Here is a 27,973-nt window from a genome sequence, read left to right as displayed (position 1 = left end):
ATATATATATATATATATATATATATATATATATATATGGGAGCAGGTACAGTGCCCCAGGAGGATGGCCTATCAGTGGGTGTATAATGGTGGGTCAGGTACAGTGCCCCAGGAGGCTGGTCTATCAGTGGGTGTATAATGGTAGGGCAGGTACAGTGCCCCAGGGGGCTGGCCTATCAGTGGGTGTATAATGGTGGGGCAGGTACAGTGTCCCAGGAGGCTGGTCTATCAGTGGGTGTATAATGGTGGGGCAGGTACAGTGTCCCAGGAGGCTGGCCAATCAGTGGGTGTATAATGGTGCCGCAGGTACAGTGCCTAGGTGTGCTCGTCGCTGTAGTTGTCCTGGCAGGGTGTCCCCAAGCCACTGCCACAGCCACTGGCCACAGCTGGTGGGATAGGGTCACAGGTTCCATGCCTGAACTTACACACTACATACACATACACACTACATACACTTACTGTACACACTACATATACTTACACACTACATATACTTACACACTACATACACACTGCATACACATTATATACACTTACCCACTACATACACACTATATACACTTAGACACTACATACACACTATAAACACACTACAAACACTTACATACTACATACACCTACACACTACATACACTTACACACTACATACCTGCACTCTACATACACTTACACACTACATACACTTACACACTACATACACCTACACACTACATACACCTACACACTACATACACCTACACACTACATACACTTACACACTACACACTACATGCACCTACACACTACCTACACACTACATACACCTACACACTACATGCACTTAACTCGTCACGTCCCAAGGTTTTCCGCACCTCCGACATCCCCCAGTCCCGAGGTATTTTCGAAAAAATTTTTTTTGGCTAAAACCTTCGCTTTTGGTGAGAAACATCGAAAATTCATAGAGAAATCGCTCACATGAGGTTTAAAGTACCCAATCCAGGTAGGAGTTCCTCCTTACCTGACTGGGTTTTCTAACATGCTGGCACCAAAGAAAACGAGTTCTATGGGAGGGTAACTATTTTATCCACTCATAAACGGCATTTATTTATTTACTTGGTACGAATGTATATGTAGTATGAGAGTATATTGGTTTTCAAGCAGTAATAAAGGCATTATAAGCATTGTTTCACTCCTAACTAATCACCATACCTGACCTTTTTTTGCCACATTACCTGATCATTATTTCTGGCTGTTTCTTCTTCTAATGCTATGTAAACATTGTCCTCCACATTGTCATCGATTGGGGAATCACTCTGGCCCTGAATATCTTTACTAGCCAGGTCACTGGTAACAGGTCCTTTGCCAAGACAATGGCGTGAGGGGGGGAGGGGGAAGGTTACGCGGTGTAAGGCATTGTCCCTGCTTGGCATCTTGTAGAGGAATAGAGGAAGGTGTCCCGTGTATACATACAAAAAATCACGAGCAAAAATTGAAAATTGTGCAAATTAGGGACCTTGCAATTGCACGACGTACTGGTACATCGCCGGGACTGGCAAATGCAAATCGTTGCAATGTACCCATACGTCGACGGGATGGGGTGGGTAAATACACTTACACACTACATACACTTGCACACTACATACACTTACACACTACATACACCTACACACTACATACACCTACACACTACATACACTTACTTAATACACTTACACACTTCATGTGGTTTCACAGTTCATACACTTAATACACTTACACACTACATACACTTGCACACTACATACACTTACACACTACATACACCTACACACTACATACACTTACACACTACATACACTTACTTAATACACTTACACACTTCATGTGGTTTCACAGTTCATACACTTAATACACTTACACACTACATATACTTGCAGTCTGTACACTTACACACTTCATACACTTACACACTTTATTCACTCAATACTCTTACTTCATACACTTACACACTTCATACACACTACATACACACTTCATACACTTGCACACTACACACACACTTCATACACTTACACACTACATACCATACACACTCTATACACTTACACCCTACATACACACTAACCACATACACACTTCCTTCACCTGCACACTACATACACTTACATACTTACACACGACATACACACTTACACACACACACACACACACACACACACACATACACACACATACACACACACACACACACACACACACACACACACCGCTCGCTGGTGCAGTGGTAACGTTCTCGCTTGCCAACTGGTGGATGGGAGTTCGCGCCTCGCTCAGGTTGCGAAAAGTTTCACTGACGAAGTGGGTGGTTACTGTCCCCCATGAGCAAGGGGACGGGTGTGTGCGTGTGTGAAGGTCACAGCCTTGCCGTTAGATCGGACTATTTGAGCTCTCAGCTCCCTTCCGGGAGGGTAAAAGCTGACCATCACGACCATCAAGTGATCCTGACCGACCCGGTGAATTACACACACACACACACTTAAACACTACACCACTTAAACACTTCATGCACATACACACTACATATATACTTATACACTCCATACATTTACTCGCCACATACACACTCGATACACTTACACACTACATACACACATCATACACTTGCACATTACACTACATTCATTTACATACTCCTCACTATACACACACACACACATACACACACAGAGGGTGTCATCAGATGCAGACGTCCGACATCGGCACTCCGTACCAAACCAACACGGCCAGTGGCATTACCTAAATTAGTATCTTTGTATGAGTCAAGCTCTGTACCAAGTTAGACTAAATGATTTTTCATTATTAAAAGGAAAAAATAATAAGTTTAAACAAGACTTGTTCAAACAGAAAAGAGAACCATGAGGAAAAAAATGCGCTGAGTCAGCTGGGTTTGTTTAGACTACAGCAACGCGGGGAAAGTGTACATGCTCTGTAAGTACATACTCTGTTCTTTTAGTATTGCAAAATGAATACATACTTTAGTAAAACAAATTTGGAAAAGAAACAGGATAAAAGTAAAAAGCAAAATGACGATTTCTACCAAGAACTGGTTGAAGTGGAGACTCACAATGGACTGGTTGAACGTGTACACAAACTAGAAATGGCTTTCAAAAATGAAATTGATGAAATAAAGAAGCAAATGCACTTGCAAAAGGAAGAGATAGAAAAACTAGGAAGGGAGACCAATAAGAAAGACACAACCATCAGTGAACTAACAGTGGAATTGAGTACACTTAGGAAGAAAGTGAGTGAAATGGCAAGTACAGTAGTCAATCACGAGAGTGTTATGGAAGAGTTCAAAAATGACACAGAGACAATTAGGCAAGGAAGCAGTCTTATGGACCAGAGCAGTGATACTGAGAAGATAACACAGGTGAATGAAGCTGTGCAAAGCTACAAAAATGATGTAGAAACCACGAATGCTGAAATGGTGAAAGTAAAAAAAGACTTAGAAACAAGGATGGAGGAAAAAAGCATTAAAAAGGAAGTGAAAAGAATAATTCAAAACAATCCAAAGTTAGTCAGGGATTCAGTAGAGATAAACAAATCTATAGTAATCACTGGTATAGAAGAGGAAGAAGTAAAAAACAAGATCACAAGAGACAAAAAGGAGATGGCAAATGTAATGAGCTTACTGAAAGAAGTATCAGAGGAAATCTGTAATAAATATATCTGTGCTGTTTACATATCCCCTAATTCTACTGACTATCAAAAATTCTTCAACTATCTTACTTCTACGATGGAACACATTCTGTCCATTTCTCCTTTCTCTGAAATCTCTATTCTTGGAGATTTCAATGTTCACCACCACCTTTGGCTTTCCTCTCCTTTCACGGATCCACCTGGTGAACAAGCCTACATCTTTTCTATCCTTAATGACCTAGAGCAGCTTGTACAGCACCCTACCTGTATCCTTCACCGCCTTGGAGAGATCTCCAACATACTTGACCTCTTTCTCACAACTAATCCTTCTGCTTACTCTGTTAATCTTTTCTCTCCGTTGGGCTCCTCCGATCACAACCTTATTACCTTAACCTGTCCTATCACTCCGGTACGGCCTGTGGACCCTCCAGGGAAACGTCGTCTGTGGCATTTTGGAGCCGCGGACTGGGAGGCCCTCAGGCAGTACTTCTTTGATTTTCCATGGAATGATTATTGCTTCCATGGCCGTGAGCCATCTGAATGTGCCTTGCACATTACGGAGGTTATTCTCTCAGGCATGGAAGCATACATTCCTTTCTCATATCCTTTGACTAACGCAAGAAAGCCTTGGTTTAATCACGCTTGTTCTAATGCTGTCCGCAACAAGGAGCAGGCCTACAAAAGGTACCGGAGCCAACCCACCCCTGAATCACATCATCTTTACGTTTCTGCCCGGAATCGTGCTAAGTCTGTTCTTCGCTCTACTAAAAATAATTTCATCCATACTAAATGCTCTCAACTCTCCAACTCGAATTCTTCCCGCTCCTTCTGGCACCTTGCCAAAAATCTTTCTAACAACTTTACCTCATCATCCTTCCCTCCTCTTTTCTACTCTGATGGTTCTGTAGCTATTTCTTCTACTGATAAAGCAGATCTCTTCGCACAGACTTTCTCCTCCAATTTCACCTTAGACGATTCCGGTGCTGTTCCTCCATCACTTCCCCCCTCTGACTTCCTCATGGCTGACATTAAAATTTCTTCATTGGATGTATTTTCTGCCATCACTGGCCTCAGTACTAACAAGGCATATGGGCCTGATGGGGTCCCTCCTGTTGTTCTCAAGAACTGTGCTTCTGTGCTTTCACCCTGCCTAGGCAAACTCTTTCGCCTTTGTCTGTCAACTTGTACCTTTCCTTCTTGCTGGAAGTTTGCTCTCATTCAGCCAGTCCCAAAGAAGGGTGACCACTCCCAACCCTCCAACTATCGTCCAATTGCTTTAATGTCCTGTATTTCAAAAGTTTTCGAGTCAATTCTTAATAGAAAAATTTTAAGGCATCTTTCCTATCACAACCTTCTTTCCGATCGTCAGTGTGGGTTCCGTCAGGGACACTCCACTGGCGATCTTCTCACCTACCTTTCAGACTCCTGGTCATCCTCCTTTCGGGACTTTGGCGAAAGCTTTGCCATTGCACTTGACATCTCAAAGGCTTTCGATCGAGTCTGGCATAAATCTTTAATTTCCAAACTGCCCTCCTACGGTTTCTATCCTTCTATCTGTACCTTCATCACTAGCTTCCTTTCTGGTCGTTCTATAGCCGCTGTTGTAGACGGCCATCGTTCTTCTCCTAGATCTATCAACTGTGGTGTTCCTCAGAGCTCTGTCCTATCACCAACTCTCTTCCTTTTATTCATCAATGACCTTCTAAGGTGTACATCTAACCCTATCCACTCATACGCTGATGACTCCACCCTTCACCTTTCCATTCGGTTCCCGCAACGCCCATCTCAACAGTTACTTCAACAAACTAGGGATGAGGCTATGGCACACCTAATGTCTGACTTGGCTCGTATCTCTGACTGGGGTAAAAATAATATGGTCGTCTTTAATGCATCTAAGACTCAGTTCTTACACCTATCAACCCGACAAAATCTTCCACAGGTATACCCACTAATGTTTAATAATATTCAGCTTAATCCTGCATCATCCTTGAACATGCTTGGGGTTTCATTTACTCGGGACTTATCTTGGAAAGATCATATTACATCTCTTGTAAAATCTGTTTCCAAGAGATTGGGTGTGCTAAGCTGACTCCGCTCTTTCTTTACCCCTGCACAATTGTTGACTCTATACAGGGGTTTTATCCGCCCCTGGGTGGAGTACAACTCTCATGTGTGGGGAGGCTCCCCACATACAGCTCTTCTCAATAGGGTGGAATCAAAGGCTTTTCGTCTCATTAACTCTCCTCCTTTTACTGACTCCCTTCAACCTCCGTCTCTTCGCCGCACTGTTGCATCTTTATCTCTTTTCTATCGCTATTTTAATGGTCACTGCTCCTCTGAACTGTCTGCGTGCATTCCTTCACCTCTACGACGGGCGCGTAGCACCCGTCTGGCAGCAAACTCTCATCCCTTTTCTGTCCAACTCTCTAATGCAAGAGTTAACCATTACTCCCAGTCTTTCATTTATGCAACAGGTCAGCTCTGGAACTGTCTCCCTCTGTCTGTATTTCCTGCTGCCTATGATCTCCAGTCTTTCAAACGCAGTGTGTCCAGGCATCTCAAAATGATCGGATCTTGATTTTGGCTCTCTATTGTATTTTGTTTTTCTCTTGGAGGGAACTGTTACTGCGGGCTCATGGCCTTTGGTTCCTTCTTCCTCGCATAAAAAAAAAAAAAAAAAGACATAGAGGAACACAAAAGGTTAGGGAAATACGAGAAAAGCAAGACAAGACCTCTAAAGGTGACTTTCCAGAGTGCAAACACTGTGGAAGAGATACTAAAAAATGCAAAAGAATCTTATGGAAAAAGAGGAGTTCAAAAATGTATGGATAAAAAGATGCCTAACACATGAGGAACTGGAATTACTGAAAGAGAAGAGGGAGAAAGCAAAAACAAAAAATGAGGGAAGATCAGAAGAGAGAAGAAGAATTTTTTTTTTACAAAGTAATAGGATTGCAGGTACGAAAGTGGTTCACAAACAGGATGGAAGAAAAAGGAGGATGGTAGTAGAACCATGTCATGACAAGTATATAAACAAAATGATAAAGTTGATGTACTCAAATGTGGATGGAATGGTATCAAAATTACTAGAGATGAATGATTATGTCAGAGAAAATGAACCACAAATAATATGCCTAACTGAAACAAAATTAACACCAAGGATATCCAATGACATACTAAACTTAGAGGAATACAATATATGGAGAGGAGACAGAAATTTAAAAATAGGAGGAGGAATTATAATATTAACTAAGAAAAATCTAAAAGTCAAGGAAATAAACCTAGATATACCATCACAAGTAGAACTGATTGCAGTAGAGATCAACACATCTGAAGGTAAAGTAATTGTAGCCAATTTGTACATGCCACCCAGATCAAACACATGGGAAAGAGACGAATATGAGGACCTGGCAGAGAGTACAATTCAAAGTATAAGATCCTTGCTACAGAAAATGGAAGAGAAATCGGAAAGAATTATACTAACTGGGGATTTCAATACAAATATAAATGGGAATACTCTAGATATAATTAGCCAAGAAAGCTGTTGGGACCAAAAGCTCCTGGATCTAGTACAAGAGTTTTTCCTAACGCAACATGTGAGGGAAACCACCAGAAAAAGAGAACTTGATGTACCTTCAGTGCTAGATCTAATATTTACTAGGCAACAAAATGATATTGACAGTTTAATATATCACCCTCCACTCAGCAAAAGCGATCATGCAGTACTAAATTTTAACTTCAGGATAGCATATGACATAGTAAACAGCAATGACAGTTACAAAAAGAGCCTAAACTATAAAAAGGGAAATTATCAAGGCCTAAAGAAGTATTTCTTAGAAGTTGATTGGGAAAATGAGCTTAGAGGACAAGATTTAAATGCTGTATATAAAAAATTCTGTGAATTTTATGAAATAGGAGTCTAGAAGTACATCCCACAGCACAAAGAAGCAGATAAGAAAATACAGAAATGGTTCAATACAGAATGTAAAAAATCAAAAGAAAGAAGAGATTTGTTGTGGAATAGATACAGAAGACACAATAGTGAAAGGGCGTATAATAATTACAAACAGGCAAGAAACGACTATACAAGAATAAGGAGGGAAGCCCAAAAACAGTTTGAGGAGGATATAATAAAAAAAATAGTGATCAACCAAAGCTGTTTTACAGCTATATCAGAAGCAAAACCAAAGTAAAAGATATAATACAATCCATTACGGATGAGGGAATCACTTATACACAAGAGAAAGATATCTGTGAAGCACTAAATAAGAATTTCCAATTAGGTTTTACAGAAGAAAAAATTTTTGAGAGGGACTATGTGGAACACGCATGTCCACACATACTACCAGATATACAAATAACAGAAAAAGTAATACAGGAGGAGTTAAGTAGATTAGACAGAGGAAAAGCAAATGGTCCTGATGAAATTTCATGTTGGGTATTACGAGAATGTGCAAAGGAGTTAAGTAAACCAATATTTTTAATTTTCAAGAAATCATTGAGTCAAGGTAAACTACCTGATATTTGGAAAAAAGCAAATATTGTCCCCTTATTCAAGAAAGGAAATAGACAAAATCCACTCAACTACAGACCAGTATCACTGACCAGTGTTGTAAGCAAGGTATTAGAAAAGCTTATAAGAAAAGCTTGGGTAAATCATCTAGAAGATCACTGTATGATAACAGAAAGACAGTTTGGTTTCAGAAAAAGTATATCATTTTACTAATCTGTTGAGCTACTATGACAGAGTAACAAACACAATACAGGAAAGGGAAGGATGGGTGGACAGTATCTATTTAGATTTCAAGAAAGCTTTTGACACAGTACCACACCAAAGACTTTTATGGAAACTGTACCATCAAGGAGGAATTCGAGGCAAACTGTTTTGTTGGATGCAAGACTTTCTCATAAAAGGAGAAATGAAGACAGTACTAAGAGGAAACTACTCATCATGGAAAGAAGTGACTAGTGGAGTACCACAGGGTTCAGTGCTGGCACCAATCATGTTTTTAGTGTATAAAAATGATATAAACAGTAACACTGGAAATGAGAGCTATCTGAATATGTTTGCAGATGATGCAAAAATACAAAGGAGAATTACTAACAAAGACTCTTGCAAAGAGCTACAAGAAGAATTAAATAAACTTCATGAATGGAGTAGTACATGGCAAATGCAATTCAATGTGGACAAGTGTCATGTAATCAAGTTTGGTAAAAGTGGAAAAAGATCTGATTGGGATTATAAGTTAGGAAATAAAACCTTATACACATCAGAAAGAGAGAAAGACCTAGGTGTGATTATCAATAACAGACTATCTCCGGCTGACCACATCAGCGAGAAGGTAGGGAACATGTATACACTGCTTGCAAATATGAGAATAGCATTCACATACATAAATGAAGACATGCTAAGAAGGATAATAACATCATTCATTAGACCAACCCTGGAATATGCATCAGTAGTCTGGAGTCGTCATCTCAAAAAGCATATGGACAAGTTTGAAAAAGTTCAAAGAGCCGCTGCAAGATGGATACCAAGCTTAAGGGACCTAAGCTACGAAGAAAGACTAAATAAACTGAATCTACCAACACTACAGGAGAGAAGGAAAAGAGGTGACATGATAATGCTACATAAGTGCATATCAGGGAAGGAGAAAATAGACATAAATGATTACTTAACATATGGAGAAGCATCAGCAAGAGGACACTGCAAAAAACTGCATAAGAAGAGAGGTGATAAAGACGTAAGGAAATTCAGTTTCCTAAACAGAGCAATTGATCAATGGAATGCACTACCGAATGAAATAGTGTGTGCCAAAACAGTTCATAAATTTAAGGATATGTACGATAAAAATGGTTTAAGACACGGGACAGTACGAGCTTGACTTATTCCTGTAAGGATGCAATTAGGTAAGAGCAATTAGGTAAGAACACACCTGACCAGGTAAACACAGTCATTGTCTTTCTATAGCCCAGTGTCATCCTTTGTACAGCCTAACCTAACTTAACCTAACCAAACCTAACTAAACCTAACCTAACCTAACCTAACCTAGCTGATTTAAACCTCTTGCATGTCTTCCCTCTTCCTAGCCTAATCACACACAGCCTAATCTAACCTTACCTATCCCTGCCTAACCAAACCTCACCCATCCCAGTCTAACCAAACGTCACCCATCCCAGCCTAACCAAACCTCACCTATCCTAGCCTAACAAAACCTCACCTATCCCAGCCTAATCAAATCTCACCTATCCCAGCCTAACCAAACCTCACCTATCCCAGCCTAACCAAACCTCACCCATCCCAGCCTAACCAAACCTCATCTATCCCAGCCTAACAAAACCTCACCTATCCCAGCCTAATCAAATCTCACCTATCCCAGCCTAACCAAACTTCACCTATCCCAGCCTAACCAAACCTCACCCATCTCAGCCTAACCAAACCTCATCTATCCTTGCCTAACCAAACCTCACCTATCCCAGACTAACCAAATCTCACCTATCCCAGCCTAACCAAACCTCACCTATCCCAGCCTAACCAAACCTCACCTATCCCAGCCTAACCAAACCTCACCTATCCCGCCTAACCAAACCTCACCTATCCCAGCCTAACCAAACCTCACCTATCCCAGTCTAACCAAACCTCACCTATCCCAGCCCAACAAAACCTCATCTATCCCAGCCTAACCAAACCTCACCCATCCCAGTCTAACCAAACATAATCAAACCTGGCCTAACGAAACCTCGACTCTGCCCTCCCTCATCCTAGCCTAACCCAGCCAGCCGTAGCCTCACCCCTGTGAGGGTGTCCCCAGCAAGACTGAGGACGACAGTGTGGACATCCGAAGCAAGCTGGGGGTGAAGGAGATGAGGAAGCATGGGGTGTTGTGCGGCCAGCGTCTCCCCTCCACCATCACCTCCGAGGACATCAGTGTGCGCACTGAATTCAACTCCGATAACTCTGTCCAAAAGAGCAGGTTTGTGGCTGTCTTCTTCACAGATGCGATGAGATAATTTTTTTGCATCTAACTGTAGGCAGGAATTATGTACAGATTTTGTATTATTTTATGTCTCTAGCTATTTTCGTATTCTTTATCAATTTAAAACTCCGATAACTCTGTCTAAATGAGCGGGTTTGCTGTTGTCTTCTTCACAGGTATGATGTGATAGTTTTTTGTACAGGTATGATGCAATAATTTTTTGCATCTGACTCTCTCTCCCACTCTATATAGCCAAGTCCCATAATCCAGTAAGGGGTGGCTGTTTGACTTTGAGTTAGTTATTTTACCGGGAGGGGCACTAACCCGCCACCAACCCACTTATTGACACCTAGAGAACAAATATGGGTTGGCTATATGGTTACCGCTCAATGTTGGACTTTCCTGTCTTACAGGACACTGTTAGGCTTGTCACTCATTGTAAAGCTACCTGAAGAAGGAAAAAGAGTGATAAAAAGTTGCAAGAAAGATGGAAAAATAGGAAGAAAGGAGGGCAGACACAGGAAAAAAAGAATGATAAAGGTGAAGGAAAAAGTAGACGGCATTACATCGAGTGAGTGGATAATGTTGAAAAATAGGAAGAGAGGAGGACAGACACAGAAAAAGAATGATAAAGGTGAAGGAAGAAGTAGGCAGCACTACATCAAGTGAGTGGATGATAGTTGCCACCACTGTGCATATAGCTGTAGGCAGGAATTATTAGACATCTTCATGGTGGAATGTGCTCTTCTTATATAATTTCTTATACCCAGCTGCATTTTTGTATTCTGTATCATGTTTAATTTCAGTACCTACACAAGAGTGAATCTGTAACTGTCTTCTTCATAGGTACGATGTGGTATTTTTTTTTTTATCATTGTATACCTATTTATATATATTTTTACGGGGTTGCATCATAGCTAGCACTATATTGCAGTCTTGTTATGGCTCAGCTTTCAAGATGAAGGGATGGGAGTTTTGGGCCAATTTAAAGTGACCAGAGGAGAGGTGGTAATTTTAGGCCATGTTAATATGAAAAGGAGAGAGATACCAATTTTAGGCAAGGTTAGAGTGAACGGAGTATATCTTCTCATACCCAAAGACATGTACGAAGTTCACCATTTCACTGAACATATACACAGGGAGAAAATGGAGGGATGGCAGTTTTAGGTGGTTAAAGACAAGGGCAAGATGGAGAGATGGCAATGTTAGGCCAAGTTAAAAACAAAGGCAAGATGGAGGGTTGGCAGTTTTAGGCCATGTTAAAGTAGATAATATCAAGAGCACCTGTATATGGAGTAAATGGGAAGTTGTTGAATGTCGTGCAGAGTATGTTTGAGGATACTAAAGCTGCGGTGTGTGTGGATGGTGAACTGAGTGAATTTTTCTATCTAAATGTTGGTTTGAAACAGGGATGTGTCATGTCTCCATGGTTGTTTAATCTGTATATGGATGGGGTTATAAAAGAGATACCAGGTAGTGCAGTGGATGTTAGAGTGGCCCTGATGAGAGAGGGCAGTGTTTGGAAACTCCCACTACTGTTGTTTGCAGATGATACTGTGTTGTTAAGTGAAGACGAAGGGGAGCTGCAAGGCTTGGTGGATGAGTTTGGGAAAATGTTTGGGAAACGAAATCTAAAGGTGAATGTAGGGAAGGGTAAAGTTATGATCTTCGAGAGAAATGAAGTAACTGAGTGTGCAGTGAGGTTAGATGATGAGGAAATGGAAAATGTGTGTGCATTTAAGTACTTGGTTAGTGTGATGAGTAAGGATGGAAGTTTGGAGGATGGAGTGCCTGAAAGGGTACAGCAGGGAAGAAAGGTTAAAGGTTCCTTGAAAGCAGTGATAAGAAATAGGGAAGTGAGCATGGAAGTAAAAAAAAAGTCGCTGCATGATAGTTCTATGATGTCAACTCTAATGTATGGAAATGAAGCTTGGACGTAGTTGGAGGGACAGAAGTCAAGAGTGAGAGCAGTGGAAATGTGTTATCTGAGAGGAGCATGTGGAGTTACATGGAGAGACTGACTGACAAATGAAGAAGTGAAGGAGCGTTGTAGTGTGGATGTGGATGTGATAGGAAGCGTTAGGAGAAATTCACTGAGGTGGTTTGGCCATTTGGAAAGAAATTCAATTTTGAATATGAAGCATTTATTGAGATTAGTATTACGTTCATTACAATGAAAAATACAAAATCTCAAAAGGGTAAAGGAGCTTAGGGTTACTTTCCCTGCTCAGGCTAGTATTACAGTACAGTACTGACAATCCCACATAATATCTTATTATTTACATGAACCCATCATTGTTTAAAATTTCCACATACAAATGTAGGATTGTGTAAACACACGCTCAAATGTGCACACTATTACATGTAAAAATATTTGTGGCTTTGCCTTTGTACATATACAAATAAATTAGAATACAGCAACACAAGCATGTTTACACTTGGTATGTAAACCTTACAGCTCCTGTACATACACTAATTACTAATTAGGCATACTGCCCGGCAGAAATAAGAGCTGTTTTTACCCATTACAGATTATGTTCCTCCCCATGGGGCAACGTAGGATTGGGTGATTGATGGATAGATTATGTTTTTGAACATTTATGGTGGTAAGTGGGAAAGCTCACAATCCACTCACTCGATGTAGTGCTGCTCGTAGGTTATTGCCATTTCCTCTCTTCCTTCCTTCTTTCCTTCCATCCTCTTCTGTCTTTCCTTCATTCTTTCCTCTTCCTTATGCCTACGGATATCTCTACACTCCCTGTACCGTATTTCCTTCATTCTTTCCTCTTCCTTTTGCCTATGGGTGACTCTACACTGAGTGACAAACCAAATGGTTTCCTCTACACCAGGAAACCATATGCTACACTGTGTGGTAACCATATAACCAAATTATGGTACCTGGTGGTTTAGTGGGTAATTAAGGCACTCCAGTCGGATTGAGCCTGTGCAGGTTTATATGCAAGGGGTGTTTGGGGTTTATTGCTCACGTAATGCCACTCAGGAAGTGAAGCTGGTCACTCTCATCTTTAATGTTCGGACCAATTTGCCTAGCCCCGGGCTTCTACGCCCCTCATGGAGCAACACAGGATTAGATGATGATGATGATGATGATGATGATGAAAATTTTTACACTTCCATAATAATTCATCTCTTTTATCTTCACAGAACATCCATATTACCTGTTTTGTTACTTTGTAAATATTATTTGTGTAGGTATTTAGTAGTGGACATTGTAACACATAATGATGGAGGGTGTGACCTTGACTGTGAACAGGGGCAAAAACATGCTTCATAGTATTGTTGTTACTCCCAGTCTCAGCCTTGTACGTACAGCATCTATCCTTTTATTAGTAGTTCTCCCATACATAAAGTCAGTGCTGTTTAGTACCTAATTGCCAATTGTACACATATCCCATTCACAGCCTTGTACATATAGCATCTTTCTTTTCATTAGTGGATCTCCCACACATAAAATCAGTGCTGTTTAGTACCTGAGAATAATGTTTGATTGTGTTGCTATTGGGCATATTTGTTCTCTATGATTTTCAGTTCTCTTATTCTTGTGTTTTTCTGATTCTGGTCTTCATAAGGTTAGGAAACATTCAGTATCACTAGTATCCCTTCCTGTGGCATTCTTGGCAATAGCATCTATCCTTCTATTACAAGTTATCCCTACATGAGATGGTAGCCACGAAAAATTAACATTTCTTCCTATTGAGTTTGGCTTATGAAATATATTTTTACATTCCAAGACTTGTTAATGGACTGGATTTTACTTTTTAATGACTCTAGCCCCCCTCGACTGTCACAGGAGAAGCATACATCCCCTTCACCATTTACTGTTTTTAAACCGAGCAATATAGCATTTAGTTCAGCTTGTATTAATGAAATGCCATCTGATAATCTATTGCCAAGTCTCTTCTCAGGATCCCACACCCTGCCCTGCCATTATCCATTACTGATCTATCAAAATAAACATGGTCTGTGTCATTACCTGTCACAGTATTCATGTGCTGTTAAAATATTGTTTTCATCACGTCAGTATCGTATAGTCTTTTTTTTTTTCCTGTTGAAGGGCATTACATCTAGATTTATATCCTTTTCTTCCCATGGCGGTACTTTTGGGGATTTACCTTGATGTACACAAGTGCTGAGTAGGTTGTAATTGTGTATGTTCTAAGCAGGGACGGGGCCAATTACGGTTGTTCTATTACTATTACATTTACTGTACTATTATTTCAGAGCCCAGCTATTACTATCGTTATTACTATTACAACGTTCCAGTGTCTGTTACTGTTACTATTTTTATTACAATTACTCGTATGTATTACACTTACTGTTACAATTACTTTGTGTCTCAGTCACTTTGCAAACGGTGAAATAATTCCAAATGCTCGACATGTCAACTGTGTGACCTAGAAAATAACATGAAATATACATGCAAGTTGAACAAAGTAAGTATCTGTAGTCACTTCAATTAACACTCATTTACAAGGTGAAAGTGAGCATTAAACTTAAACTAATAAGGTTCAATTTCTTCCGTAACAGGATGTAAGACCTACCGACTTGCTTGACGACACTCCACTGTCGACACTCAGTAAAATCTGAATCGGTACTCCGTCATCTGAATGTTGATCGTTGTCAGCTTGGATTGTGTGACGTTCATCAGAGCACTACAGAATGTCACAGCTCTACAGTAATGTTTTGATCATGTTATCAGTTGCAAATGAGACCGCAGCGAACAGGTGTGATAGAACGTGATAGAATTACTCTATTACTTTGCTTTCCATTACTCTTGCTCTACTATTACTATTACATGAATACAAATTTCGGTCTATTACAATTACATTTCCTATTACTCAAAAAATGCTGTAATTTTCTATTACTATTACGTATTACTATTACCCCAGGCCTGGGTCTCAGCACCTGTTTTATGATGCCTCTCTTGCCTTGTTTGCAGGATGTTCTGACTTGACTTATGTAATCTTTGACATTATTGAGTAGTTTGTTACCCTCACTCGTTCTCATATCCCAGATGGCAGCTACAATACTAACTTCCTCCACTGTTTTTTATGCTTGGTAATCCTAGCTCCATTTTCATGGCATCTACCTTGGCATTTCTGGGGCAAGCCAGGATTATTCTCATTGTTTTGCTCAGCAACTTTTCAGGTTTATCAAGTCTTCCTTTATCAAGGCAAGAGAGGACAGGACTGGCCTATTAAGTCACTGATCTAATAGTGTTTATGTACATCACTTTTAGGACGGACACATCAACACCTGGACCACTCCAGGCCCAAGATCTCAAGGGTTGCATTGTTGCTGTGCATTGTGTTATGAGGTGGTTTGTCTCTGCTGCCTTACTTTCTGCCGTATATCTCAAGGGTTGCATTGTTGCTGTGCATTGTGTTATGAGGTGGTTTGTCTCTGCTGCCTTACTTTCTGCTGTATATCTCAAGGGTTGCATTCATGCTGTGCATTGTGTTATGAGGTGGTTTGTCTCTGCTGCCTTACTTTCTGCTGTATAACCAACGTACATTCCTAGGTATTTATAACTTCTCACTCTCCCTGTACTTTTCTCATTATTTTTTAACTGTTTATTACTAATAGCTCGACACTGGTAGTTCGTTTTTTCTTCATTAATTACAAGCCCCATGTGCTGTATTTGTGCTAAAATGATTTAATGCAGTTTGCATATTATCAATAGACAAGGGTAACTGTTGTAACTTTAGGAGCTAATTGTGTACATGCTATTTTGTTCATTAGCACATTAAACATCGTAGGGCTTAGAACTCTCCCATGAGATGTACCTAACTCAAGTTGTTTCTCATGGGAAAGTGTACCCTGTATCATACTTGGGCTCTCTGTCCAAAAAAATAATCACCCACCCAATGCAATAGTTTCCCCTTGACTCCCAGGTTGGTTAATTCGTCTGGTATTACTTCACCTTCAGCTTTGTCTAATGCACCCTTGAGATCAGTGAACACCCTGCAGTATCAGATTCATTGGACATACACTTTATCACAGCATCAGTTGTTCCTTTGCTTATCACAAATCCATACAGATTATCACTAAGCTTATCGTCAGTGAGATACAATAGTTTCTCCAGCATTATTCTTTCCATCATTTTTGAGAAACATGATGTCAGAGAGACAGGTGTCCGTCCTCCATTAGCTTTGGGTACAGGGATTATAAGACTCTTCTTCCATGCTGTTGGTAGCTGACCCTCCCTAAGGCATAAATTACAAAGGTCCAAGAGGGACTGTCTTCCATGCTTGTCAGGCAGTTCAGGATATCATAAGTTATTCCATCTTCTCCCGGAGCTGTGGATTTCCTGTTTGCTGCAGCTCTTAGTTCATATTTAGCACTCTCATCTCCAGAAGTATCTCCCACATTTAAAGCGTTGACTATACAGTTTCGTCTGAATTCCTGCCATTCCTGTAATGCCTCCAAGACGGCCTGAGGCAAACACCCATTACTTACCTCAGCCGCCCAGGTAGCCATTAGTTCCTCTGCTAGAATCTCAGGGTTGAGGTGTGCGGTGTGCAATACTGTTGACTTACTTTCTTCTTACTTTACTTCTTTCCCTCTATATCTCACTAATATTTTTGCTGTTTCCTATCCTATTTGCAAACTGCTTCCAGTATTCCCCTTGTACTTCTTTCCTAGTTTGCCTGCATAGTTTTGCTGCTTTTAACAACGCAACTCTACTTTGATTATTCCTTCCTGATTATTCCTATTTTCTGTGAGCCACTCTTAACATCGGCAATCACTTCCTTAGTCATGGGTCTTTATAATATTTATCTCCTTGACAAGGACTTTTTGATGTAACTTTGGGTTTTTCTTAAAGTATATCTTCTTTTGCTTCAACAGAGTCCTCATAGACTTTATCTACTGTACAGTATATTGGCTGAATGACATCACTCTTGATGGCAACAAGAAAATAATTAATTCTTGTTTTTGGCAGTGTTATCCATTTTCTGTTATCACTGTACTCTCCTTTTCCCAAAGGTATTTTAATACTAAGCGAGAAGTGGTCGCTAACGAGTTCAGGTGTGACTTCACACTCTCCCGCCAAATCTTGCACATTGAAAATAAATGCATAATCTAATCCTCTCTGTGTGAAGTTGCTTGTTGTGTCCCCAGCAGTTTTATTTCAGGATAGTCTTGCAGAAATTGATAGAGTTTCATACCGTTTGCATTAATCTTACTAGCGAATTCCAGTGCTTTGTGTCGTACATTTAGGTCACCTGGAACTAGTGTGAGTTCATTAAATAAAACATTAGGTATTGTCATTCCATCCCTAATTTTATTTCCACAGGTTTTTGAGTGATGCTTTCTTCCACAGAATCTGCATCTAGGGTTGAGCTGACAACTCCACGCTCTATGCCCCGACCTGGAGCATCTTAGGCAGCTTTTAGGCTCCTTCACATACTGTGCTGTGTGCCTGTATACGAGTCCTGTTACAAATACTGTGTTGGCCACTTCTCCTTTTATGAGAGCCACCACTTGGCTCCTTTTCTCTACCCTCACTGTGGTTCTGTATGCCCATAGTATTCTTTGATCATACAGCGTTATGTCTGCCTCTACCCACATTGGATTTCTAAATAATAATAATATATATATATATATATATATATATATATATATATATATATATATATATATATATATATATATATATATATATATATATATATATATATATGTTTCATTTGCCTCGGGGGTTTGCACCACAATACCTTCATATCCTTTTGTAGTGAGGAATTGCACAGCTTCTTGAGAGCCAACTGTGATATATGGCCTATATTTACCCTCTTTCAGTTCAAGTGAAAATACACTGTGCTCCTTGCCAAGCTTTATTCCCCACAGGGTTTTGTGGTGGTAGTCCAGCGGGCAGTTGGTTGGAAACAGCAGTCTCAGCCTATTCCCATGGGGTTCTGTCGACTCCTTTCTATTCTAGGACTCTCTCATCTCACGTGTCTGGTCTCGCTGCTGCATTTCAGTTGTATCATTGTCTTCATTTTCATCATTCGCTCTGTTTTTTTTCTTTTTCCCCGCTTGTGCTTGGGTTTTCCTCTCCACTGCTTGGATATTGCATTTCAATGCTATTGCTATTTTCCTTCTTACTTGTGACCAGGGTGAACCCAGTATCATTGTCACAGAAGCAGTCTACTGCCAGTCCAGTTCCAGGGACGGGAAAGGAGTCACTCATGCATGTGGCCATGATGCCAAGCTTGCAGGCACGGTGTGAGGTGTTGGGAGAAAGGGGGCAGATGCCTCAAGTTTGCCACACCTGAGTCACGTAGCTTTGGCAGAATAGGTCACAGAGTGTTGGAAGCTACCCACACCGAGGTCAGGGGTCAACTGTGTGGAGAGGATGGAGGGCAGGAGACTAATGAGGAGAGTGAATGTTAGTGAGGTGGAGAGGGAGAGAGGGAGGAGGAAGCCGAGGAGGAAGTGGAGGGATGGAGTGGACAGGTAAATGAGAGGGAGTGTGAGTTGGGGATAGGGCAACGAAATGATGGGGGACAGGACGACATGGAGGTGATTTGTTTTTGGCCACTCATTATGGTATTAAGGCGTCCAGCAGCAGATAGATAGATAGATAGATAGATAATCCTTTGCATGGTATATTGGAGCCTTTATAAATGATGCAATACGACGATGACTGACAGAGATGCGTGAGAGATTGCAAATGTGTCGGCTAGGAATGTGCAGCAGAAACTCACCGGGTGGCATCCTGTGTGGTGTGGAGATGGCTCAGTTTGCTGGTGTGGGCATGGCAGAGGAAGCAGGAAAGGAATAAATGATGCAGGAGAGACTTTTATAATACCACCAGAGCCATTTCTGCAGCCCTTGAGAAATTACATGGCAGAGTGGAAGAGGAACATTATATATGGACTACACTGTGTATGTCATGGTTGGAAGAGAGGAGTGAAAGTAAATATGTTAGGTATGTGTGTGTGTGTGTGTGTGTGTGTGTGTGTGTGTGTGTGTGTGTGTGTGTGTGTGTGTGTGTGTGTGTGTGTGTGTGTGTGTGTGTGTGTGTGTGTGTGTGTGTGTGTGTGTGTGTGTGTGTGTGTGTGTGTGTGTGCGTGCGTCAGTATGAGATGCTGAAGTAGCAGGCTTGGATACTAGAACTTAACCAGTGATGAATTTTTTTTGTTTTATTTTTCCTTCCTGGGATGAAATAGGGTGTGACCTCAGGGATGACAGGCTGAATAGGGAGGCTGCTAGAGACTGAGCAGTATGGAGAGCTGCAATTAGGTTGAGGTATGCAAGCATGTTGGAGCCTTTATGAACAAACAACTTGTCAGCAATTTTCTTTAATATATGCTGGATCCATAGTAACAGGGGTTTTATGAAGGCTTTATCTAACCTCTCCAGTTTGTAAAGTCGCTTCTTATCTGCATAAAAAGCTTTGAAGTAAGCTAGAATATACAGCAGACTCTTGTTTTGCCATGAACTAGTATGCAATGAATCACTTACACGATGATGACAAAGTTAGGACATTGTGTTGGATGTATGATGCCATTTTTGCTCCTGCTATACAATCATCACAATCCCATACTAAACCTCACTGGTTGATGTACACCAACTATTCTCACTTATACCATCACCGACTTGCAAAGTTACAGTCATTTGTTTGTTCCATGATGGCCTCTGAACTGTGTCACTGTCGGGTGTGTCAATGTCAGTGATGGATCAGTAGTGTGGTGTTGGAGTTCATGATGGCCTTTGAACTGTGTCACTGTCGGGTGTGTCAGTGTCAGTGATGGATTAGTAGTGTGGTGTTGGAGTTCATGATAGCCTTTGAACTGTGTCAGTGTCAGTGATGGATCAGTAGTGCGGTGCTGGAGTTCAGGCAGCAAGTGAACTGCAGTGAACTGAAGTAACAACCAACTTAGATGAGTTGTAAACTTATTTTTAGACTTTTTTCTTGGGATGAACCTTGGCCAAAAATGTATCCCCATTGAACCCATGTTATAAATGACTCAGTATACAATAAATTATGTTACCTATGGGAAAAGGGACTAAATAGGGAGATTGCCAGAGACTGACCAATGTGAAGAGCCATCATTAGGTGACCAAGACTGATGCAAGCATGCTGGGGCCTTTATAGGTGATATGATATGCATCCTCCTCATAACAGAAGGGCATGCTGTAATGTGAAAGGTGCCATCGTACTGAAAGAGTTAACAGACAGAGTGAAGTGTGTAATAGATACCTGTAGATAGTTAACGACACCATACCTTAATAGGTTTTCATCCGACGTGAGTCTGGAGGCAGTGCAGTCGTTGCAACACAAGTTCTGCCGGGAGCGAGACTGGCTGCAGTACCACGCCCCCCGCAGTGTGCTCCTGTTGCTGGTCGGGGAGGTGGGAGAACTGGCACAGCTCTTTCAGTGGCAGTCAGAGGTGGGTGTCCTGTACTCAGTGTTCTCTTTCACCCGATGGAACTGGCCACAGGTGTGTATGCTGTACTCTTGTAGGTATTTTTTTCCACCTGAGATGGTTTGGACATGTGTAGAGGATGGAGGATGACAGTTGGGTGCAGAAAGTGAGAAGTGTGAACGTCGGGGGTGGGTTGCGAGAGGCAGATTGAAAAATTCCTGGGACTGAATAGGGAGGCAGCCAGAGATTGAACAGTGTGGAGAGCCACCATTACATGACCAAGGCCAATGCATTCAAACATAATGGAGCCTTTAAAAGCAAAATTGTTATAAATGACATGATTTTCGTGGCCTAGATTTTTGTCCTGTAGCTCAGTGACAATGATATAATGCTTTGGTTCTGTGTCCTTCCCACAGTGCTACCAAGTTAGAGTAAAAAGGATTGTGATTAAATGTTTTTTCCATCACTTCATAATGGTATTCGAGTTTCTGCCTATGTTCATCAATGATTCTTGTGTTTCTGGCCTTGGGTTTCAGTGATCTGTGAACTTAGTGACTATGCAGAGGATGGAGAATGAGAGACTGACATGCAGAGTGTATGGTAGAGGTGGAGGGGAAGGAAGAGAATGAGGTTGTGGAGTGGAGAGGATGGAGGAGAGACATGACTACGAGAGTGTGAGGTGGAGGGGGTGACCAAGGATGAGATGGGAAGATGGAGTGGAAAGAATGGAGGAGAGACTGACATGGAGAGTGTATGGCATAGGTGGAGGGGGGGAGGGGAAGGAAGAGAATGAGGTTGTGGAGTGGAGAGGATGGAGGAGAGACATGACTAGAAAAGTGTAAGTGAGGTGGAGGGGGAGACCAAGGATAAGATGGGGAGATGGAGTGGAGAGAATGGAGAAGGAGAGACTGACTAGAAGAGTGTGTGTAAGACAGTAGGAGGGGGAGAACAAGGATTAGATGTAGGGATGAAGCAGAGTGACTGGAGAATGAGAAACTGATCAGAAGCGGGGGGGTGGTACTGCAGCCATACATACCATCCATCAATCAATTGATCTTTTTGGAGAAACTCATGCAGTAGCTCTTGATATCTCTAAAGCTTTCGACAGAGTATGGCACCGTTCCCTGCTGTCCAAACTCCCTTGCTATGGACTGACGTCTTTTGTTCCATTGATTTATTCATATTTTAGTGACAGGAAAATAAGAGTAAAAGTAGAAGATGTATATTCCAATTTCCACTCAATTAACGCTGGCGTGCCGCAGGGATCAGTTCTGGCGCCAACCCTATTTCTGGTTCATCTGGTTCATCTCTCATCTGTCACTCACAATCCCATTCACTCATATGCAGATGACTCAACACTACATAGTTCATTCACACTCAGACATCCATTTACAAAGCCTAATATCTCTACCTCTCAACTCAGTACAGCCATCTCCATAAATCAAGATCTATCTACAATCAGTGAATGGGGACAAAACAACCTTGTCTCTTTTAATGCTAGTAAAACTAAATATATACAGTTTACTAATAGACAGATATTGTCAGATTCGTACATTACCTTCAGTGCTACTAATATTCCCATTTCCAAAAGTATTGAAATTCTTTGTGTCTCACTTAACAGTGCCCTCAGCTGGACCTCTCATGTCAGATCACTTACTAAAACCACCTCAAAGAAACTTGGATTATTGTACAGAGTACGTAACTTCTTCGCCGATGAGCAGTTAGCTATAATTTATAAGAGTCCTGTGCACTCTCAGCTTGAATATTGCTCACTCTTGTGGAATGGTTGTGGAGAGGTTGCATTAAGACAACTAGACAAAATTCAGAATAAAGTTGTTAGAATCATTAACAACCCTGCCATTACACATAAACTACCTCCCCTGCAAGTAAGAAGGAGTGTTGCCTCCCTTGCATTATTTTACAGACATTTTTTTTGGCAAATGTTCAGACGAAGTTGCGTCCATGGTGCCACCTCTCCAAGCCTTCCCTCGTGCTACAGGGGCATCTGGTAGCGCTCATGACTGGAATGTCACTTAGCCATATTGCAGAACCTCTGCCTATCAGAATTCTTTCATTCCCCGAACTGCATCTCTCTGGAACTCGCTTCCTCAGAGTTGTTTCCCTCCAAATTTCAACCCACAACTGTTTAAGTCTAACTGTTACAGATATTTTATGAACAGAGGACACCAGTCATCTGGTGTATGGATTATTTTTTTTTAACTCATTTGTTTTTCCTTCCTCCATTCTGTTATTTATAAAAAAAAAAAGTTGGAGAGGGAGAAAGGAGGAACAGAACAAGGACGAGATGTAGGGATGGAGGATGAGAGACTGACTAGAAGAGAGTATGTGAGTGAAATTGAGGGGAAGACCAAGGATGAGATGGAGGGATGAAATGAAAAGATACATGAGAGAGGATGGTGTGAGATGGAGGAGGGCAGCGTTATGACACAGGACAGGGCGAGGTGGAGGTGATTTGTTTGTGGCCACCCCTAATGGGATAAAGGCATTTGGCAATTGATAAAACAAATGGTTGGTGTATGATGAATTATAATGATTGTAATGGTCCGGCATGATGGTGATGATGGCAGTGATGATGATGAATTATAATGATGCCAATATTATTAGGTGATGGTGATTATGATGACTGTGATTATGATGACGATGGTGATGATGGCAGTGATGATGATGAATTATAATGATGATAGTAATTTCAAGGTGATGGTGATGATGATAATGATGTTGATGAATTATAATGATGATAGTAATACAAGGTGATGGTGATGATGATAATGATGATGACTGATTATTATGATGATGGTGATGATGATGATAAATTATAATACAAGGTGATGGTGATGATGATGATGGTGATGATGACGATGATAATGATAATGATGATTATATTAGTGGAGGTAGTAGTAGTAGTAATAGTAGTAGTAGAAGTAGTAGTAGTAGTAGTAGTAGCAGTAGTAATAGTAGTCGTAGGAGTAGTAGTTGTAGTAACAGCTCTAAGCTCAGCAACCCCTACAGTCATACGCTCTCCTAGTCAGTCTTTTATTCTCTGCCCCATCCCTCCATCTCATCCTTGGTCTCCTCCTCCACCTCACTCACCTACACTCTCCTAGTCAGTCTCATTCTCTGTCCTCCCAACAACCATCTCGTGTATTTCTCTTAACACTGTCAGTCACACCCACACCAGCACCACAATGTTCCTTTACTTTCAGGAATTAATACAGTACAAATTGAAATTATCACAAAGACCCATACTGTCATCGGTTAAGGAAGCTCCGTAGCACCTCTTCCTTAGTGATTTATTTTTGGATATGGCTGGTTAAAGTAGCTTTGGAAGTCACTGTATATGTGTCAAGTGATGAGAAGGGTGGATGGTGAACTGAATGAACGGAAGGCATTGATTGATTATATGTGTGTGAATGAGAGGATGAGAAAGTATGTAATGGATGCAAGAGCACATAGAGGATGGGGGAGTGGACTTTCTGACCACCACTTTGTGGTGGTGAAAGTCAAGGTGCAATGGAGGAACAGGGGGAGGAAAGGACAGGAGGAAGTACAGTAGTCGATACAAGGAAGGTAAAAAGTTTACAAATGGATGGAAAAAAAAACCCATGAAAGAAGTGGAAGAACGATTGGGTAGATATGATCTGGGCGGATGGGGAAGGTGGAAGGTGTGTGCAAGATGTTCACAGAAGTAGTCTGCGCAGCATGTGAGGTGGTGTGTGGGATGAGAAGACGAAAGGGGGTGCAAGGAACAGCATGGTGGAATGAAGAGGTGAGACAGGCTGTGGCACAAAAGAAGAAAGCTTATAGTGAGTGCATGAGAAACAGGGGCGTGGAGAAGTTGAAAGACAGAAGAGAGAGTAGAGAGGAAGAGAGAGTTGTATGTAGAGAGGAAGAGAGAAGTGAAAAGATTAGTAAAGAGAATAAGACGAGAGTGGATGAGGAGTTTGGAAAGAATTTGACTGTAAGTGGAGGGAATGTTAGAAAATGTTCTGGAAAGAGGTAAAGAGAGTTAGATAGGGTGATAAAGAAGTAAGTCAGGGAGTGAAAGATAAAAATGGTAGATTGCTAGTGGAGAAGGGAGAAAAAGTGAGCAGATGAGAGAACACTTTTAAGATTTGTGAAGCACAGAGAATGAAAGCAATGCGAGTATACGTGGCTGAGGAATGGCTCGGAGAAGGAGGGATGTGAGAAGAGAGGAAGAAATCAGTAGAATGGAAGTAATGGAAGCAATGAAGAAAGTCAAAATGGGGAAAGCCCCAGGAATTGATGGAGTATGTAGTGAAATGCTGAAGCATGGGGTAAGATAGTAGTAGAACAATACAGAAGGTGTGCAGATTGGACTGGGAGGAAGGTAAAGTCCTGGAGGATTGGAAGTCAAATATAATTATTCCCCTGTACATAAGGAAAAGGGCAAAAAGAAGTGTGTGGAAATCATAGGGGCATTTGTCTTCTTAGTGTAATTGTAATAGGAAAAGTTTATGGTAGGATGCTTACTGACAGAGTTAGGAAAATAACAGAGGAATTAGTTGGAGTACAACAGGGACGTTTTAGGAAGGGAGGAGGTTGTGTAGACCAGATATTCATTCTTAGGTCTTTCGTGGAAAAGTTTCTAGAGAAGGGAAAGAAGTTGTATGCGGCCTTCATGGATTTGGAGAAAGCATATATCAGGGTGGATAGACAAGGATTGTGGAAAGTATTAAGAATATATGGAGTAGATGGGAAGTTGCTGAATGCTGTGAAGAGTATGTATGATGGTGCTAAGGCTGCAGTGCGTGTGGATAGTGAACTGAGTGAATTTTTCTATTTGAAGGTTGGATTGAAACATGGATGTCATGTCTCCATAGTTGCTAAGTCTGTATATGGATGGGATTATAAAGGAGATACAAGGTAGGGCTGTGGATGCTGGTGCAACCCTAGTGAAAGAGGGCAGCATTTGGAAACTTACTGTACTGTTGTTTGTAGATGATACTGTGTTGTTAAGTGAAGATGAAGTGGAGCTGCATGGCTTGGTGGATGAGTTTGGGAAAGTGTGTAAGAAACAGAATTTTAAGGTGAATATAGGGAAGAGTAAAGTTGTGGTGTTCGAGAGAAATGAAGTAACTGAATGTACAGTGAGGTTGGATGATGTGGAAATGGAAAATGAGAGTGTATTTAAGTACTTAGGTAGCGTGATGAGTAAGAATGGAAGTTTCGAGGGTGAAGTGCTTGAAAGGGTACAGCAAGGACGAAAGGTTGCTTGTTCCTTGAAAGCAGTGATAAGAAACAGGGAAGTGAGCATGGAAGTGAAAAAGTTACTACATGACAATATTGTGATACCAACTCTAACGTATGGAAGTGAAGCTTGGACCTTGTTGGAAGGACAGAAGTCAAGAGTGAAAGCAGTGAAAATGAGTTAATTGAGAGGAGCCTGTGGAGTCACATGGAGAGACAGACTGACAAATGAAGAAGTGGAGGATCATTGTGGTGTGGATGTGGATGTGATAGAAAGTGTTAAGAAAAATACATTGAGGTGGTTTGGCCATGTGGAGATGATGGAGAGCGAGAGACTAACGAGGAGAGCGTGTGTGAGTGAGGTGGGGGGGGAGAGGGAAGGGGATGCCAAGGATGAGATGGAGGGATGGAGTGGAGAGGTATATGAGAGGGGCGTGTGAACTGGGAGAAGGGCAGTGAAATGCCGGGGGACAAGGTGACATGGAGGTGATTTGTTTGTGGCCATCCCTTACGGGATTAAAGTGTCTGGCAATATATCTGTAGATGGATGGATGCTACAGTATATATGTGCAGAGTATGGAGATATTAGAATGATTTAATGTAAGACAGAAGAGGAGAGCAAGGTGTAAGAAAGAAAATAAATCACTAAGGAATAGACTTTAGGGAGCTTCCTTAACTGATAGGAATGCAGGCCAGAGACTGACTTTGCCCATTTTACACTAACTTGGTCTAAATTTGACATCACTCCATCCTGAATACTGAGTTGTAGGAAAAGATTAATGCTAGAATATGATGCTAGTCATGAAGAAGTGCTATGGAATGTGTGGAGAGCCATAGTACTGGATCTCTCTGCTATTAAGCTGTGTGAAATAACTGCAAAAGGACGAAATTCTGGTCCAAGTTACAGTGAAAGGAGTAGAGAAGAGACTGTGTTTACCACCATCACATAAGCATTGTGGAAGTGATGGAAAGTGTTAGGAGAAATACACAAGTGGTTTGGCCATATGGAGAGGATGGGGAGTGAGAGACTAAGTAGGAGAGTATATGTGAGTGAGGTGGAGAGGGGAGAGGGAGGGGGAGGCCAAGGACGTAATGGAGGGATGGAATGGAGAGGTATATGAAAGAGGGAGGTGTCAGCTGGAGGGAGGGTAATGAAATGCCTGGGGACAGGGTGACATGGAGGTGATTTGTTTGTGGCCACCCCTTACAGGCTTGAGACATCCAGCAATAGAGAGATAGATATAAGCATTGTATGTTGGCTGGTGATTATTGTACTCAAATGTTCGTTGATGTGTGAGTTTTACTCTACCTTGGCCGTGATTTTCGTCTCTTGCAGCTTATTTCACAAAGCCCAGTGGCAGAAAAAGCAGTACTACAGCTCTACATCCCTCTCACAGCACTTCATCGTGACTAGCATCATATTCTAGTATTAACCTATTGTTACGGCTCAACATTCAAGGTGGAGTGATGGCAGTTTTAAGCCAAGTTAGAGTATAATGAGATTTATCACTAATCTGGGACTGCTGGGAGCAATATGAGACAGAAACCAAATATTTGTGGATTTTTTACATTTGCAGTGGTAGGTGGGGACATTCACTATCCACTCACTTGATGTAGTGCTGCTTTTGGGTGACTGGCCTTTCCTCTCTTCCTTTTTTCCCTTCTTTCCTCTTCTGTTTTTCTTTCCTTCACTCATTCGTCTTCCATCTGCCTTTG

General features: G+C 41.3%; 1 pseudogene; it reads left to right on the top strand.

Annotated features, from left to right (window-relative positions):
• Positions 1-294: 294 nt before the first annotated feature.
• LOC145392908 (uncharacterized) overlaps positions 295-27,973 on the top strand; it is a 34,915-nt pseudogene continuing 7,236 nt past the window's right edge.

Source organism: Coenobita brevimanus, chromosome 3 (genome assembly GCF_032717465.1).
Source record: "Coenobita brevimanus isolate Jiangsu-jjx chromosome 3, ASM3271746v2, whole genome shotgun sequence".
Classification (NCBI taxonomy): Eukaryota; Metazoa; Arthropoda; class Malacostraca; order Decapoda; family Coenobitidae; genus Coenobita; species Coenobita brevimanus.
This window is presented reverse-complemented; position numbering and strand designations above follow the sequence as displayed.